This window comes from Mytilus galloprovincialis, chromosome 13 (genome assembly GCF_965363235.1).
Source record: "Mytilus galloprovincialis chromosome 13, xbMytGall1.hap1.1, whole genome shotgun sequence".
NCBI classification, from domain to species: Eukaryota; Metazoa; Mollusca; class Bivalvia; order Mytilida; family Mytilidae; genus Mytilus; species Mytilus galloprovincialis.
Genome location: NC_134850.1, coordinates 25,225,322 through 25,245,392, shown reverse-complemented (window position 1 = coordinate 25,245,392; position 20,071 = coordinate 25,225,322). Strand labels below are relative to the sequence as shown.

The following is a 20,071-nucleotide window of genomic DNA, read 5'->3' as shown; positions in this document are numbered from 1 at the left end:
TTGTTGAAGACCGTACTTGACCTATAATGGTTTACTTTTATAAACTGTCACTTGTACAATTAAAACATTGTTGTGACGTAAGTCTATTGTTCTACCTGTTCTTTATTTCAGTGATTGTACTATCATTTACCTGAAAGAAACAATTATGTTACCTTTATATTTAAATTTGATTAGACATTATCCTAATAAAATTGTACAATATTCAAACTAAGCAAGCAAGCTAACCAAAGTCTTGCTCTGCATGCATTAGGAAATTAGCTGTAATTACCCCGATTGTTTTCATCATGTAAACAAAATTACAAACAATGAACAAATGACAATAAAAAAAAATCAGTTTTATTATTAAATCCACCTTTTCAAGCTTTTATTACAATAATTTTGTCACTCATCAAAACGGTTTCCTGGGGAAAAATTGCTTTAAAATTGCTTTTTAACATTACCAATACTTATATCACAGCCATTTTTCTCATGTTTTTGGTTTGTCTCACTTAGCACTAATTCAATAAGTTGTAATTGTTGTTTTTGTTGCCTTTAATAATTTCTTTATTCAAACGAATTATCCTCGTCCGTCTTTATGTAATAAAAATTGATCTCTGGTGTTGTTCTCATACTTCCTTACATTATTTTCAACGACAATTAAAGTGAAAAAAAGCAATAAAGTAATGCTTCTAAAATTTGATAGATCATGCCGCAAAACAAGGGCCATGAACACCCTAAATCTTATCCTGTTTACAAAGTGCGAATCTAAAACGTTCGTCATTAACTAGGGGACTATAATAGTTTTTTATTATATTCAGGTTTCGGCGTTGATTTACAAGTTATTGCTAAATTATGAATATTATAAAAAACACTTCGCTTTTGAACGACAATGAATATGGGAAGCATAATAAAGGAAGACAAGGCCTTACCTTGACCTATAATGGTTTACTTCTTATAAATTGTTACTTGAACGGAGAGTTTTCTCATTGGCACTCATACCACATCACATCTTCACATGTTTAATTACTGCATTTTATCTGTCAAACACACCAAACGTGTGTCCGATTCGCACTTTGTTCGCAGTGATCATTTTATAAAAGTTTTTTTTTTCAAAAGAAAATCGAGACAATTGACGTTTCGGTAACATTTAAAAAGCACAAGGGACTCAATACACAAATAAACGGGAAAAGAGCGACAGAAAAAGGGAGGCATTCAGATGGTACTGTTTGGGCAAAAAATATCAGTCTCTTGAAAATTCTAACAAAAGAATATAACTGATTGCATGTTGTTATCTCTTCGTTTGTTCATACGAGGTTTTTTTTATTGAAATAAAATCGACAGCGGTGCACTCGATATGATTCAGCAACAACTTGTCTTCATATGCTATTCTTCTTTTTTTCTTATTTACCTAGTAAAAAATAAAACCCGACACGAAACAAGAAACTAGTAGAAGAGGACTACATTTTGAAATGTAATATATATAAAACTTGCCATTATTAGCTGTTTTGACTATATCCTCTTTGTAATTCACACTGAAATATTGTAGCTGAATAGATTCTGAATACACATTTGATTTTAATCCCAAGTTTGAAACAACACAATCACTAATAACAACATTTCGTTCTTCGTTTGTGCATTAAGAATACACTTTTTTCACTTTATCCATTTTGAAACACAAAACGCATGTAAAGGTATTCACGGAAACTTTGATTATACACGTAAACTATGAGTAGTCCTTGCGCACTCAAAAATCATGATATATGCATACCCTGTATCTTATTCTTTATGTAGCAATACATATCGTTTACCTTCAGCTGTACTTTCTTTTTGTCTATATTTTTGCAAGTTGAGTAACTGTTTAAAGGGGCCAACATGTAGGATATATTTCATTGTAAAAACGTTATTCAAAAAACAATTTTCATACTTGATGAAAATTAATCTTTGCTTACTTTTTCTTTTGTTTTTACCTTTTTCGACGTGTTAAACAATGTTTTAAGTTAGATATAAGCCTCTAACAGTCCATTCTGTAAAATAGTGAACAGGTCTGACCTGTTCAATATTTTACAGAATGGACTGTTATCGGCTGATATCCCTTACTGAATTAGTTTTTTTAAAGGTTCAGATGTGTGGTGATCATGACATTCAAAGCACTGTAGATGTATATTTTTCATTGATTCTTCTGTCGGTTAGATACATCATGATAATCAATTTTTTGCACTTTTTTTACCCTTTAGGTTACAAAACAAATTAATTTTATATTTTTTTTTATAAATGATTCTTCTGAAATCGATACCTTTTGCTGAAAGAGATATAATGGTATTGGAAAATTAAGGCTTATAAGAAAATTAGACTGAACATTGATTAAAAAATCAATATAGCGAAAAGTTAGGTCGATGATTTAAATGTTAAAAATTTTAAGTTTCTCAAGATTTGCGTAATAAATCGTTGCGCAAGGAAGATATATAGCAATATTTGCTTAACCCCCCCCCCCCCACCCACCCCCACCCCCTGGAGTATCAGAAATTAACCCCAAGTGTTTGATGGGATTCGTTTTCTTTGTTGTGTTTTTTGTACTGGTGTTTGTCTTTTTCTCGTTTTTTTCCCTTTTTTGTCTAGTCGTTCGTTATCAATTTGTATTCGACTTAGGTTATTTGAATGTACCTTTGGTATCTCTTTCCTCTCTTAAAGAAACGACACCAACAGGTAATGCAAGTCATTAAGACAATACCATAGTTACAAAAAATAGCAAGTACTCAAAGCATCTATACATAAATCTAAAACTTAATCCGAACCAGAACCCGAAATGAACTTCAGTGCTCTTGAAGGGTGAACATTACCTGTTATTCTAGTTGCACCAATCATGCGATAAGATAACAATACCACAACAGATAACGTTTGAATTAGTTGTCAGTAACTGCGAATACTCTCAGATATGTACTTAGTGTCATTTTGTTGTTGGGATATACATGTACCCGAACACTCCGTGTTGTATTTGTATCCATCTGATGAGTTAAGTCTTTTTCAAATGATTTTTATAGTTCGTTCTTATATATGTTGTACTGTTACACCACTGTCCCAGGTTAGGGGAGGGGTAGTTTCCAGCTAACACCGCCATATTCTGTATGTATGTGCCTGTCCTAAGTCGGGAGCCTGTAATTCATTGGTTGTTGTTTGTTTATTTGTTACATATTTGTTTTGTTCATATTTTGTACATGAATTAGGCTGTTAGTTTTTTCGTTTGAATTGTTTTTCATTGTTTTTTCGGGGCATTTTATATCTAACTATGCGGTATTGGTTTTGCGCATTTTTAAACGCCGTACGGTGATCTATATTTGTTAATTTCAGAGTCATTTGGTCTCTTGTGGAAAGTTGTCTCATTGGCAATCATACCACATTTTTTTAAGACAACTATAAACCAAAATTGAAATGATGTATTAGTGAGAATTAAGATGCGATCGTACTGCCTTAAAGATTGAATACAAACATACATTAATGTCTTCTTTAAAAGGTAACGAAATTAAAACATAAAGCATCTATGACAGATATAAACAAACATCAACAAGTGAACTACTGGCTCCTGACTTAGGACTGGTTCATACTGAATGTGTTGGGATTAAACAAATTTGGAGAGATTAACATTCCCCTAACGTGGGACACTGGTGCAATGTTACAGAATTAGAATAAGCTATGCGAAACCATAAATAAAATCAAATAAGAGACACACAACTAAACAACAATTAACCAAAGCTCAGTAATGACAAAGCCCTTAACAATCAAGAAAATATTTATGACGTTGGAAAATATTTCATTTTTGTTTGTTACATATTCTCTTTAGGAACATTTCTAATCTGACATGATAAGAAATTAAAACCATTATTTATGTGCTAATTTTTTTTTTGGTGTTTTGTTTAAGGAGTAACTCTTGGCGACGTGTCAAAATATTTTAATAATCAAACTTGTAATGTGTTTGCCATCTTGTGTCATAGTTGGTCTTGATAATTATAAATTCCTATTTATCGCTGGTCTTCCAAATTTCAATAAACATTAAGTTGATGAATTTGATAAACAATATAGCTAAGTTCTGCGAAGTTGTGTAATCATATGGGTCTTTCTTCTACAGATACGTGATCAATAATCATGATAATGGTGTCATACAATTTCTATTAACTTTGAATGTACTGCTCTAACAGTTATTTCGTGTTGACATTTTAAACGATTCTTTTTTTAGATGTTGACTCTTTTCTACGAGAAAATTGTAAATGTACAGATATCTATGCTATTTGTATGCTTTATCAAAATGAAAAAAAAACAAAATAAAAAAACAAAAGATAATAAACATATCATCATCGGAAACCCCAAAATCTAAATAAAATCTTTGCAGACAATGACATAAAAATAAGACAACACTGATATTTAAATGAATCCAAAGTGCATTTCCTTATTTTGGTCATATCTATTAACGCTTAAAACCACAAAATAGGAAGGCGAATGGTATAATGAAACAACAAAAAAGACTAGGACATGCGAAAATTAGTATAACAAAAAGTGTTATAACAATAACATCAGCGTCAAGCACTTCCTGAGGGAATTGAAAACCTTATAACCTTGTTGAGTTTATATTTACAAACAGACATTTCTTGAAAGGTAACATATGTTATAAGTTATGCCAGTGCTGAGCAATGACGCTTGAGGTGATGATACCTTTGGTCATAATAAGAAAAGGGTATGTTAAAAAGAACAAAAATATTTACCTCAAAATTGACGTGTACAATACTAAAGAGGTAGGACATTTTGAAAAAAAAACACACAATGAAAATATAATGAACGTCAAAAGAGGGACAAGGTTCCAAAGGGACTATAAAAAATTACAAGTCAAATAAAAGCTCAGACCAATATGATGAAAACAAAACGATGAAACGGGTCAAACGTTTTGTTGTTGTATTAGGAAACACAAACAGTACACATTTTATTGCACAAGGAGTCTTGCAACAATTAATGTCACTTCAATGATGCTCAAGGTCAAATTATTTTAAGTATTTATAACTGTATATACCAACGTTGAAGGGCCAACAGTAAAGCCAATCCTGGACAATGAACCAGATTTATGCATGATAGGGATACACACCTGAATTTAACTGATTTCTAAATTGTTTTAATATAGGTATAGAACAATATCAATAAAATATTGAGAAGGAAGAACAAAATATAAGAAAAACGTGAATTTAAGATATCTGTTGTCATTTAAGGCATATATAAGTGTAACTGGTAAAATGAAAAGTGCATGACATACGTATCATTTAAAAGCTGGAGGGACTCAAGATTTTTTAACCTTTGAATGAAACATTGAATATTTTAGAAATAAGGAATATTTTTCTTTTGGTAGAATAGGCATGATAAGTGTCTTAGAATTATATCTTCCTTTTGTTTAGGTAGTTGTAAAATCATAAAGTGTTGTACAAGCATTTTAAGCCGGAGAAAATCGTGAAAAAACGTTGATGACGTCACCGTCTTTTGACTCAATCATGTTTCTGAGCTGATAAACAAAACCCTGTCAGCCGATCAGAAGACGCGTTGCATCCAAAATTGAATTATAAAGTATTTTACAAGCAATGTGTACTGATAGTATATATAGACATAAATGTTTAAGTAAAAGAAAACATTAATTTTTCAAATTATTTTTGAGAATGACAATGAGAATGCTGATTAAACATGACATTTATTCCGACAATACGAAAACTTAATATATAAGCTGTTTCCAATTAACTCGAATGATCATAATGAACACAAAACAAATTGTTATTGACTTTTTTCAAATTAAGAAATACTTGAAATTCTTTAACTAACAACCAAAAAAACAGATCCATTATCATTTTTCATTAGTACACAAAAAAACTAGACATATTATCATTTAAAAGGAATTTAATTGATTCTGTCTGCTAATCTTCATAAAACAAGATGGACTTCTAGTATTTTATGATGTTGGACGATATATAAATTTCAACCTTTATAAATAAAATTAAAAAAAATCTTGCTACTTTTTCCCTATAATTGAGTCTTGCTAATATTTCTTTTTGTATTTTAAAAATTAAATGACAACTAGTCTAAAAATGACTGTAACATGCGTTTTCAAATCTATTTATGGGAATAACTGTGTCGGCCTACCAGCACATATATCGTGTCAGAGTAATTCCTAAGGTAAATTTTTAATGGATTTCAATAAAACTTTTCAGAAAGGTTATCAAGGAAACTAAATACTGTACAACGATATCAAGTGATTGTGTTAACCTTTGTTATCTAGCTCATTTTCAAAAGGAAGTGGTTGTCTGTTGTTCTAACAACATTTGGTATATACCACGGCCGACACTCGGCTAACCGAGAGTTTGGTCGGTTAATCTATATTGAGTATGCGGCTATATCGGCGGTTGGTCTGTTAATCGGGTTGGCTAAAGTCTGTTAATCAGGTGTTATCGAGAAAATCATTGCAAGGTCAGTATGTTTCATTGTATAACTTTTTAATTATATTTATATCATAAAAACTATTCATGTCTGACAAAACGATTTGGAGTACTGAATCCAGTGGTGTAATTATTTTTTTTCTAGCTTCAATAAATGATCTATTAAATGAAAAGGCGAGTTACTCATCAGTAAATTTATACACATTTTACACACACAAAATGTACACAAAAATGACAAGTTAGTTGAGTTTACTTGCATGCAATATTTTGAACATCGAAAGAAGACAGGCATTATGTTTGTTTACCATATTAACATCAATATGTGAAAAATCTACACGAAAAGCTGTATTTTGGTGACATAAATCAATTTTTGATAAAAATGTGGTCTGTTAATGGGTCGGATGTATAAAACTCGGTCTGTTAATTGGTCTGTTAAGAGTTATGAATGACATTACAAGCATAATTTAATTGCTATATGGGGTGTTATCTGAATAAAGGGATAGACTCAAGATTAGTGGCTAGAATATATGGAAACAACACATGAACAATGAAACATAAGTTTAGACAATGGAATCTGAAATTGATAGAAATGGTTTCAAAAAGTGTAATATCAAAGTAATATTAATTTCAAAAGACAATACATACCGGAAATAAACTCCTCATAGATACCAGGATTGAAATTTTATATTTACGCCAGACACGCGTTTTGTCTACGAAAAACTCATCAGTGACGAAAAAAATGTTTAAAAGGCCAAATAAAATACGAAGTTGAAAAGCATTGAGGAAACGCAACTAATACCGGCGTCACACATCAGCGTATAGCACTGGCGTGTTCAAAATCATTTACGCTGCCAATACGCTAGTAATTTTGGATGCATTTAACCTGTCAATCATATTTGTAACGTGTGCAAAACGAGCTTTAAGCGTGTGTTGGGCGTACTAGAAACGTATGTTGGCGTATGTTGTATGTTTTTTATGCTGTATACAAATTTCCTGGGATTGTAGCGTTCATCAAGCGTATTTCTTTTCCTTCATTGGCTAGAGGAATAGGGGAGAGTTGATATCTCATAAACATGTTTATCCCCACCGCAATTTTGCGCCTGTCCCAAGTCAGGAGCCTCTAGCCTTTGTTAGTCTTGTGTGATCTAGTATACATATTTTTTAAGGGGCCAGCTGAAGGACGCTTACGGGTGCGGGAGTTTCTCTCTACATTGAAGACCCATTGGTGGCCTTGGCCTGCTCTATGGTCGGGTTGTTGTCGCTTTGACACATTCCCCATTTCCTTTCTCAATTTTACCTTTGTATTTCGACGTACAACAAACTTATGCAACGCGCTTTGAACGATTGCTAAGCGTTCCTATGGCATGCAACTAACGTATACCGACTTTTTCAATTTTCTCTGTACGTTTGGTGCACGCCGGTCTATACGCCAATGTGTGACGCCGGCATAAGGTGATCTATTCCTGATGTAGAAAATTGGTATTTCAAAGAAAACTCATGGAATTTAACCAGCTGCATTGCAACACATGACAGATTCATAGATGTTACAGACTTTGAACAGACAAAAAAATATAAGGCTGATTGATAACTTGGCGTAAATAATAAATTCGTGCGAATTCGAGCTGCCAATCAGTCCATATAACGCTATATTGAAGTGACACACCCTTCAATGAAATGCAAAGAAATAAAATTAAAATAAAAGTTCTCTTTCTATAAGGATACTGTTGCACCGTATTGTAATTTTTTCGTCAAGAGTACATCTCATTTTTTTCAATGTGAAAATATAAACTAAAGGTAGTAAGACTATTGTCGTGGCTAAATAACTCTTAACTGGCACGATTTAAATTGTCCAACCCATTAACAGACTGTATTCCCCTAATATTCATTTAAATGTGGTATTACTCAACTTATATAAACATTATGAAATATTTATCACTGACAATTATTTTTTTTAGAACCAAAGTACTATTGTGTGTCCTTTAAATCATATATAAAAATGTTGTTTAGCCTTTTATCCAAAATATTGCTATGCGTACAAGCATAAAAACCACATACTTGCGAGACGCCTTTTCGTTTTACTTAAAACTGCGCAGGCTATGCATTTTTTTAACTGGTGGAAAATGTTCTATGATAGATATCATTTTGTCAGACACTTTTCTTTTTTTGATGTGGTTCTCATAATATGGCAAAAATCTGTATATTTAACAGAGTTTAACATTAAATTATGAGTTTTACTCTTAACAGACGTATAACCAACCCGATTAACAGACCAACCGCCGATATAGCCGCATACTCAATATAGATTAACCGACCAAACTCTCGGTTAGCCGAGTGTCGGCCGTGTATACAGTCGAAGACAATAACTAATTCATAAACAATTTACAAAAGAGTGTACAATTAATAGCAAAGATCTTGTTACCTCATTGCATTGAATTACACATATTACTAGTTTCATTTTGTTTCATTTGTACAAATCGTGATAATATATGTCAGTCATTCTAGATAGCTGATTTCACTTTTACAATGAAAAGAATAAAAACACTGTATAATTTGTTCAAACTTCATTTATCAAGAAATTTTGTTTTCCATCAATAATGATAATTTCACACATAACGGTAAGATGTTCGAAGTTTTAATGAACATGCTTTATTTTCAATTACTAAATCCATGGCCGACATGAACAGCAGATTACCAACAGTTACCATAATAGGATTTGCATAGGTAGTACAACATCAGAAATATATTCATGCATGTAAATATCAATAAATTATATTCGACTTGAATCTTTAGAAAACAATTCGTCTTTTGTGATTTCCTTTGTTTTTGTTTTAAGGTCTCATCAATTTAAAAGTAAATAAAAATAAGCTCTGAACCTAAATTACTGGTTTTCAATTCACCAGTCACTCTATCAGCCGAGCTATGTATTTCTCTCTACAATAAAAAAAAACAGTGCATTAAAGTCCTTTCCATGTATTGCACATCTTCATTGAAATCCGCTAATTCAACAAATACACAATGTGGTTACCATGGTGACAGACATTTTGCTTTATAATTGCATACATTTAAAAAAAGAAAAAGAAAATCTTAATATTTTCTATCTTTTTCTTTAATACAAGTCGTATCGATACATTGATACTAATGTGTTAAGGAGGAAACAACGAGACAATCACTTCAACATTTTTTTTACAAACACATGTCCCTTAAAACTTATTTAATATCATGCAATACAGCCATTATTCTGGTTCCAGGGACTACGTTCAACATAGCCATACAGATTATAGCGATCGGGAACCAGTCTATAGAGCAATCACTGGTCTGTAAGCTTATAAACGATAATGCATAGTTTTAAATGCTCGATTGTGTTGAGAATTTGATGATTGAAAATGTTACATAACTTTTTTAAGCCTGGTTTAAGGCTCCTTTTTTACCTACACCATAAATGCTCTAATTAAATTTTTGAAGAAGAACGAGAATTATCATTATAGGTTGTAAGTGTAACCATTCTTATATTAGTTGATCCAAACGATGTGTTTCATTGTCTGTGTCTACACTCACTACTGAAAAGTTTCCATGGTCATAAAATCTCAAATTGGAAACCAAATTATCTGCGTCTGATCTGTACGTTTATCGATTGCGCCTTTTTCCGATTGTGCCATTTGCACTAAGTATGGATTCGAATGGCGGATGTTGCATGCAGATGTACCATTATCTATAGTGAAGAGAGCTTAATATTCAGTTGTGGTTGTTGGTTTTCATCTGTGATTTATTTTTGTAAATTGTATAGTATTAGATATAGCTGTTTCATTTTATTTTTGGTAGTTTTCCCGTTTAATGTTTTTTTATTTTAAAAATAGGGTCCTGTTATACATACGTAATGCATTGTACAATTTTTTAACATGTACGTACATTAACATGATAAATGTTTTGAAGCTGATATTTGACTGAAGATTTAATCTTTCTACTACATGTAGGAAAATTTAGTTAAATACGTTGCTTCATATATTTTTACTAGAGTGACTTTTTTTTTCAGATATAGCTATAGTTTTATATTACAAAAATAACACTTTTCATTTATACTTACTTTCACAGTATTTTCCACTAAACCTAATAGTACATGAACAGGTGTAGCTGTTGTCTAAATTACGACACGTGGCACCATTTTGACACAAGTGGTAATCACAATACCTATCTGGAATAGATAAATAACGAAATAGAACTTGAACATTCAATACATTTAGCTTGATAAAATGGGTATTCTTCATAAAGAACCAACATTTTCTACATCCCCGTCAACTGATGCATTTCAATTTATCACTCGAACCCTAGAGTATGACGCAATGATCACCTGCATTCAAACAAACATACAAACCTTTTAACACTTATATACATGTGATATATATATACAGTCATCAGCGCTCAGTACGTGTATAAACGATACTGAAGGTTTTAAATGGTCGAGTTTGTTGAAAAAGTAACATTACTTTGTTTCAGCCTGCCCTAGTTCTCCATTATTTTTTTTACATAAATACACACATATTTCTCTTACTGAGAAATAAGGAAGAACGACACTAATCATGAAAGTTTTATTGTCACCATCCCGAATTAGTTATCCATCCAATGTGACTGTGTCTAAACTCAATAGTGAAATGTTTCCCTTGTCATAACACTTTTAATTAGATCCCAAGTTATATGCGTCTGATAAGTGCGATTACTGATTGTGTCCTTTTCTCGATTGGACCATTTTCATTTAGTATAGATTCGTATGGTGGGTGTTACATGCAGATGTGCCTGTAATTCAGATGTAGTCATTGGATCGGAGACTGAAACATTCTCAGACGGAAAAATGCGTCATGGGATTTGATTACGGTACACATTTTGATGTCAAGAAAGTTCATACGACACTCACCAACAGCATTACACAACTGTAATCGTGCAGTGGGTGGACCTTTAAATCTATATTTGTATAGTATAAAATACAAGCTGCAGATATCTGCAGGGATGTTAATGTAGGATAGGACTACTGGTTGTAGGATAATAACATATAATGTGAGAGTACAGAAATTGTACCTAATTTTACAGGGTTTGTGCCTGCGTGTATTTAAGATCCAAAAAAAGGGTCCATTCTGAGTAAATTTGTAGATGTGTCCTTATGAACTATTTAGTTCAAACAATTTAACTTTGAATCCATATTGAACTTGTTGGATCATAGAAAAATTGGTTGGAACTGACTTACAAACGATCCAAGATTCTGTAATGTGAAGTACCAAAACCGCATCCATGCTCAAATTAACACCCTTAAAAATCTAACTATAGATATTTTGATTTATTTTATCAAATATTTGTAATTAAAAATTGTTCTAATTTGTCCGCCTTTTTAGGAATACACATGTATGCTTGTATCATAGTTGCTTTCCTCATTAGTAAAAGATGACTTTTCGTGGACTTTGCATAACGAATTTTTGTAAATTCTATTTTTCCAAGTAAATGCTTCATCTGTTATACTATGAACGTTTTTTTAATATTAAACTATCGTTACCTATCTGAACGGCGTGCATAATGTCAAATAAAAAAATCGAATCGTCCATAAGAAAATTGTAAACGTCTGCTGCTTTATTTACTATTTGGGTACTTGGTGCAATGTGGATACTGTGACGTTAAACGTTGCTTTCCAAATGTAACTACAGATTTTTCTTCAATTGTCACTATGTGTATTATCATGATTATTTCGTTACTAAAATAATGCCACACACTTATACTTACATTGACAGAATTGTCCATGATACCCGTTAGAACATAAACAGGTGTAGCTGTTGTCTAAATTACGACACGTGGCACCATTTTGACACAAGTGGTAATCACAACACCTATCTGGCATAGATAAATAACGAAATAGAACTTGAACATTCAATACATTTAGCTTGATAAGGTTAGGGTTAGGGTTAGGGTTAGGGTTAGGGTTAGGTTACATGTGAAATATATATACAGTCATCAGCGCTCAGTACGTGTATAAACGATACTGAAGGTTGTAAATGGTCGAGTTTGTTGAAAAAGTAACATTACTTTGTTTCAGCCTGGCCTAGTTCTCCTTTATTTTTTTTACATAAATACACACATATTTCTCTTACTGAGAAATAAGGAAGAACGACACTAATCATGAAACTTTTATTGTCACCATCCCGAATTAGTCATCCATCAAATGTGAATGTGTCTAAACTCAATAGTGAAATGTTTCCCTTGTCATAACACTTTTAATTAGATACCAAGTTATATGCGTCTGATAAGTGCGATTACTGATTGTGTCCTTTTCTCGATTGGACCATTTTCATTTAGTATAGATTCGTATGGTGGGTGTTACATGCGGATGTGCCTGTAATTCAGATGTAGTCATTGGATCGGAGACTGAAACATTCTCAGACGAAGAAATACGTGATGGAATTTGATTACGGTACACATTTTGAGTTCAAGAAAGTTCATACAACACTCATCAACAGCATTACACAACTGTAACCGTGCAGTGGATGGACCTTTAAATCTATATTTGTATAGTATAAAATACAAGCTACCGGTATCTGTAGGGATGTTAATGTTGGATAGGACTACTGTTTGAAGGATAATAACATATAATGTGAGGGTACAGAAATTGTACCTAATTTTACAGGGTTTGTGCCTGCGTGTATTTAAGATCCAAAAAAAAAAGGGTCCATTCTGAGTAAATTTCTAGATGTGTCCTTATGGACTATTTAGTTTAAACAATTTAACTTCGAATCCATATTGAACATGTTGAATCATAGAAAAATTGGTTGGAACTGACTTACAAACGATCAAAGATTCTTTAATGTGAAGTTCCAAAAATGCATCCATGCTTAAATTAACACCATTAAAAATAGATATTCGATTTATTTGATCAAATATTTGTAATTAAAAAAAAAAAATGTAATTTGTCCGCCTTTTTAGGAAAACACATGTATGCTTGTATCATTTTTGTTTTCCTCATTAGTAAAAGATAACGAATGTTTGTAAATTCTATTTTTCCCAGTAAATGCTTCATCTGTTACACTACATGTATGAACGTTTTTTTAATAATGAAATATCGTTACCAATCTGAACGGCGTGCATAATGTCTAATAAAAAAATCAAATCGTCCCTAAAAAAATGTAAAATGTTTGCTGCTTTATTTACTATTGGGTACTTGGTGCAATGTGGATACTGTGCTTTCCAAATGCAACTACAGATTTTTTTTCAAATGTCACTATGTGTATTATCAAGATTATTTCGTTACTAAAATAATGCCACAAACTTATACTTACTTTGACAGAATTCTCCATGATACCCGTTAGAACATAAACAGGTGTAGCTGTTGTCTAAATGACGACACGTGGCACCATTTTGACTCAAGTGGTTATCACAATACCTATCTGGAATAGAAAAATAACGAAATAGAACTTGAACATTCAATACATTTAGCTTGATAAAAAGGGTTTTACTCTGTTCATAAAGAACCAAAATTTTCTACATCCCCGTCAACTGATGCATTCCAATTTATCACTCGAACCTTAGAGTATGATGCAATGATCACCTGCATTCATACTAAACATACAACCTTTTAAAACTTATATACATGTGATATATATATATATATATATATATATATATATATACAGTCATCAGCGCTCAGTACGTGTATAAACGATACTGAAGGTTTTAAATGGTGGAGTTTGTTGAAAAAGTAACATTACTTTGTTTCAGCCTGCCCTACTTCTCCTTTATCTTTTTGAACTAAATACACATATTTCTCTTACTGAGAAATAAGGAAGAACGACACTCATCATGATAGTTTTATTGTCACTATCCCGAATTAGTTATCCATCCAATGTGTCTGTGTCTAAACTCAATAGTGAAATATTTCCCTTGTCATAACACTTTTAATTAGATACCAAGTTATATGCGTCTGATAAGTACCATTACTGATTGTGTTATTTTCTCGATTGGACCATTTTCATTTAGTATAGATTCGTATGGTGGGTGTTACATGCAGATGTTATAAAAAAGAAGATGTGGTATGATTGCCAATGAGACAACTATCCACAAAAGACCCAAAAAAGACACAGACATTAACAACTATAGGTCACCGTACGGCTTTCAACAATGAGAAAAGCCCATACCGCATAATCAGCTAGAAAAGGTTCCGATAAGACAATGTAAAACAATTCAAACGAGAAAACTAACGGCCTTATTTATGTAAAAGAATGAACGAAAAACAAATATGTAACACATAAACAAACGACAACCACTGAATTACAGGCTCCTGACTTGGGACAGGCACATACATATATAATGTAGCGGGGTTAAACATGTTAACGGGATCCCAACCCTCCCCCTAACCTGGGACAGTGGTTTAACAGAACAACATAAGAACGAACTATAAAAATCAGTTTAAAAAGGCTTAACTCATCAGATGGAGAAAATTACAAGTGGACGTGGCCGGGGATGTGCCTGTAATTCAGTTGTAGTCATTGGATCGGAGACTGAAACATTCTCAGACGAAGAAATACATCATGGGATTTGATTACGGTACACATTTTGAGGTCAAGAAAGTTCATACAACACTCATCAACATCATTACACAACTGTAATCGTGCAGTAGATGGACCTTTAAATCTATATTTGTATAGTATAAAATACAAGCTACCGATCTGTAGGGATGTTAATGTAGGATAGGACTACTGGTTGAAGGATAATAACATATAATGTGAGGGTACAGAAATTGTACCTAGTTTTACAGGGTTTTTGCCTGCGTTTATTTATGATCCAAAAAAAAGGGTCCATTCTGAGTAAGTTTTTAGATGTGTCCTTATTAACTATTAAGTTCAAACAATTTATCTTCGAATCCATACTGAACATGTTGAATCATAGAAAAATTATTTAGAACTGACTTACAAACGATCCAAGATTCTGTAATGTGACGTACCAAAAATGCATCCATTCTTACATTTACATTCTTAAAAATCTAACAACAGATATTTTGATTTATTTTATCAAATATTTGTAATTAAAAAGAATTGTAATTTGTCCGCCTTTTTAAGAATACACATGTATGCTTGTATCATATTTGTTTTCCTCATTAGTAAAAGATGACTTTTCGTGGACTTTCATGACTTTGCATAACGAATTTTTGGTAAATTCTATTTTTCCCAGTAAATGCTTCATCTGTTTTACTATGAACGTTTTTTTTTAATATCAAAATACCGTTACCTATCTGAACGGCGTGCATAATGTCTAATAAAAAATTATTTAATCTGTCAATCGAACCCAAGGATACGAAACAATGATCAACTGGACTTCTCGCATCAGGCAGTAAACCAAATTCCGATGCGTTAAACGTTTGATTGTTCAGATTGCGTAAATGTGATATTCAAAAAAGAAGGCCTTGATAAAGGGAAATAAAAAATCATCAATACGTTTTTGTCATGATTTTCATCAATAAATTCGACGCTTCCAAGACACATAGGTTATATCGATTTCGGATACATGTAAACGCTTAAAATACATTGATGAAACTTGATTTTTATAAACGCATAACTGATTTAAAGAGTTATTTCCTGAAACCAATGTCTACCCCATTAAATCATCCAAGGAAATTCAACGCGACCAACTGATCCACTACACATATTCTTCTTTTATCGTTAACTTCATAAAAATTAAAACAACCAATATATAATGTTTTTTTAAGAAGACAAATCACGTATTATCAATGAGTAGCACCACTACCGTATACATGTACTCATAATTCAGAGAAATATTGACAGCAAAAGAATCTATCCCCATCCCCGACAATATAAAATACAATGTACATCGAATAAGATTATGCAAAGAACAACAAAAAACAACAAAAGTAAAACTACAAAAAACAACAAAAACAAAACAAAAAAATATGATCTTGATCTTGAGTATGCGGTATGGGCTTTGCTCAATGTTGAAGTCCGTACGGTTAGCTATAGTTGTTAATTTTTGTGACATTTTGGTCTCTTGTGGAGAGGTATCTCATTGACACTCATACCACATCTTCTTTTTTTATATTAATTAAAATTAAAAGATGTTAAAAGATACACAATAAAACTCAATTAACCGGGAGTATTGACCGTTTCATTCATTAAGTTAACACAGATTTTTTAAAGAGTAAATAGAAACAGTAAGAACATTTCGGGAACTAAGTAAATTGAAAGGATAAATTTCATTTCAATTTCGAGTTTATTTCACAATGTTATCATGTTATATGATGGAAGGAGATATTTCTTTTCGTTTTTTATAAGAAACACATGTTTTGTGAAGTCAAACTCAAAATGTAAATGTGATGACGTTGTACTCACCAAACCTGACACAAATATGTTGCCTATTCCGTGCTACAACACATTTTGTTCTTTCCTGACATGGATTAGGCCAACACGAACTAGCTTGCTAAAATATATGAAAAAAAAAATTGAATAGATGTATGCAAATTGGATTTCAATGGTACTTTTGCTTATATATATGAAATTGTACGCTGAGCACAATTATTTTAAAGACAAACGAGATAAAATGTAATTTTTGTTATTCGATAAATGCTATTTTTAGTGATACAATATTAGCAACAAAAAAAACCCAACCAAAACAAATGAAAAAGAAATTTTAACTAAAGCCACATCAGGAATATGACAGTTGTTGTCCTTTCTTTTAATTTGATTTAGCTTTTGATTTTGCATTTGATTAGGGACTTTCCCTTTTCAGTTTATCTCGGACTTTATTATAATCTTGTTCGAAGGTCGTCAAAGCTATTTTTGAGAAGACCCCTAACGGCAACCGTTTCCAAGGCACGCGCTGTAAGAAACATGCGTTAAGATATGCGCACTGTTAAATAATAATGCACGAGCCCTTTAGTGCATATTATGCGGTATAGATTTAACTCGGACAGGACCCTAAAACAAAGATAATCGAACTTTAACTACAGAGAGCGTTATACAGTCCTCAACAAAAGACCGCTCTTTATACAATATGTTGATATAAAAAGAAAATTTGCGGTATGATTGCTAATGAGACAACGCTTCACAAGATACCAAAATGACACAAAAATAACAAGTATAGGTCACTTTCCGGCCTTCAATAATGACCAAAGCCATAAATGATAGTCAGCAAATATCTTCAACCAACAAAAACTGTGAGATACGACAAAATCTTACTTAGGATATATGCATAGTTTTGTTACCAACAATAACTTTAAAAATCTCAGCATGAAAAAATGCTACTATTCCTGATGAGGCCACATAGAGAGAACACAACTGTTTGGTACTTTTGATAACTATTTGCAGTTCATTCGAAAAGAAGGAATAGGTTTGCCTGCATATTTTTTGAGAATCACTAGAGAAACAGATGCCATCAATACGATATTTATCCACTTGAGACAGTTAAGTTTAAGTTATTTAAAACGCTCGGCCAGCCTCGCGTTTAATTTTGACAATTTAACTGTCTCGAGTTGATAAATATCGTATCACACTCAATGCAGTGGAAGAATTTATATAATTCATATATTTAATGTATCGTCTAAACATTTTAACTATGATGAAAAAAACATAGTTGTACTCTTTCATATTTTAGGCATTTCTGTTGCTGAAGTTTTAGAAAAGACTTTCCTCACGATAAAGCTATTCCACACCGAGACGGCTATAATCAATACGATGGCGATTTTTTACTTGGAATATTCATAAAAGAGATAACTTAATTATTGTCAAAAACATAAATGCATGCTTTCTAAAAAAAACTATAGATTAAGGTAAGAAGAAATATGCAGGTATATAACAAAAAATTATCAAACAACAATATGTTATACTTTATTTTCGTCAAATCATAAATAATCGATTCTTTCCAAACCAAATAATATAAAATGTACGTGTAGCTAATTAAAATTAACAATTAATTTTTTAATTTGTAGAAGTATTATATATAAAACTGATTTACCTTTTCCCAGCTATCAATTTCACTTAAATAGAACCCAGATCTGGCTAAGAGTATCCTCGGGATATGAAATCGATAGGAGCTTGCACACAAGCTCGTTAGGCACGAAAACGACGCCATTGCATCCTTTATGAAGAAAACAGTCATTGACACACATTTTTGGGCCTACATTGTTTTCAGCAATAATAACATACGAGTCTTTATAAACATCTTTCTGAAAATTTCCACCAGTTATATCGAATGTAGTTGAAAGTTTGATCCAGAGAAAGGAAAACAAACCAACACACGTAATATGCATTTTAAATGACATATAAATGTTTAAAGCCACGCAGTAAACCTCTTGCAAATGTGTCCACCCTTCTTCTCGTCCTAACAATTGAATCATACAACAAATAGTCATACACCTAACAGCTCTGTATCACATCAATAAATCAAAACGAATATTCATATTGGAAGTTTCACTTCACTTGGTGAAACAAGGTTAATGGTTCGAAAAATTGAAAATTCATAATTAATAATAAAATAATTATACGTTTAAATTAGATTTAACTATATTAACGTAATCATAATTGAATCTTCAAGTGAAGAAAAGTTAATCAAAACACAAAGACGTAATTTAAATAGGGGAGGTGAGATGACACATAGGTTTTACAAGAACAATGTAAAATATAACGAAAAATGCTAATCAATAAAATTTAGAATGGAAATTGGAAATGAGTCAGCGAGACAACAATCCGACTCAAGAAAACAGCCAATGACCACCAATACAGCGAGAAAATCCCGCATCCGAGGGCAAGTAAAGTAAAAATTGAAGTCATACTAAACTTCGAAATATATGAAAGTCTAAAATTAACATAATTCATACAAGACTTACAAAGGCCGAAGAGTCCTGAATTTGGACAAGCGCAAAAAGCGGCGGGTTTTAAATATTAGACACATTATATTAGATCTCAACCCATCCCATATATCTCTATCCAATGTTGATTAAACATTTAAGGTAGATCATAAGTAAATGTTTTTTGAGACAGACTTTTTTTATAATTTGCCAAAATCAAGATTTTAATATGCTTTTTTCAAAAATATAATAAAAAGTATTGGTCATTGTGCTATTTTTTCAAGCTATGAGTCGTTGAAAATTGCCTAAATTTGGTTAGTTTGTTCATGAAAAAACACATAAGAGTGCATAAGAAAATTTCTATGAGATAGAATTTTGAAATAAATTGTGAGGAGATAGTTTTCATAATATGTTTTAAGAAAATAAAAAGAAAACATGGTGTCACCGAACTTGTTTTCTCGCCACAAGTAAAATTTAAAAAATCCCTATTAGCCCAGTATAATTTTTGTATTAAAAGAGTAATCTCCCCTTAAATGGCTCATTTGAAAAAATGATTTTAAAAACCAAAACATTTGATATTTGTTAAATACAATCGATTAACAGGTTTTCCTTATATAAATAAACAGTCTAACCATTAAATTGCAAATCTGTTTCCAAATTTGCTGATTTGGGAAAATAACTAGACCGATTTTGTACTTTGATTGTACAATCCAAGATAGCGGTATACCATGAATCTACCTTAAGTCGTAACATTTGTACAACAATACTGAAAAATACAATCATATTGACAGAAAAATATGAAAGTAAACCGTCATGT

At 31.9% G+C, this 20,071-nt stretch overlaps 1 long non-coding RNA gene across 1 annotated transcript; it reads right to left on the bottom strand.

Moving 5' to 3' along the window:
- Positions 1-8,854: 8,854 nt before the first annotated feature.
- Positions 8,855-12,302, bottom strand: LOC143056026 (uncharacterized). Its single transcript, XR_012972210.1, has 3 exons — positions 12,195-12,302; positions 10,516-10,623; positions 8,855-9,365 (listed from the first exon to the last, which is right to left on the bottom strand). It is a non-coding gene; the product is annotated as an uncharacterized LOC143056026 (long non-coding RNA).
- Positions 12,303-20,071: the final 7,769 nt, after the last annotated feature.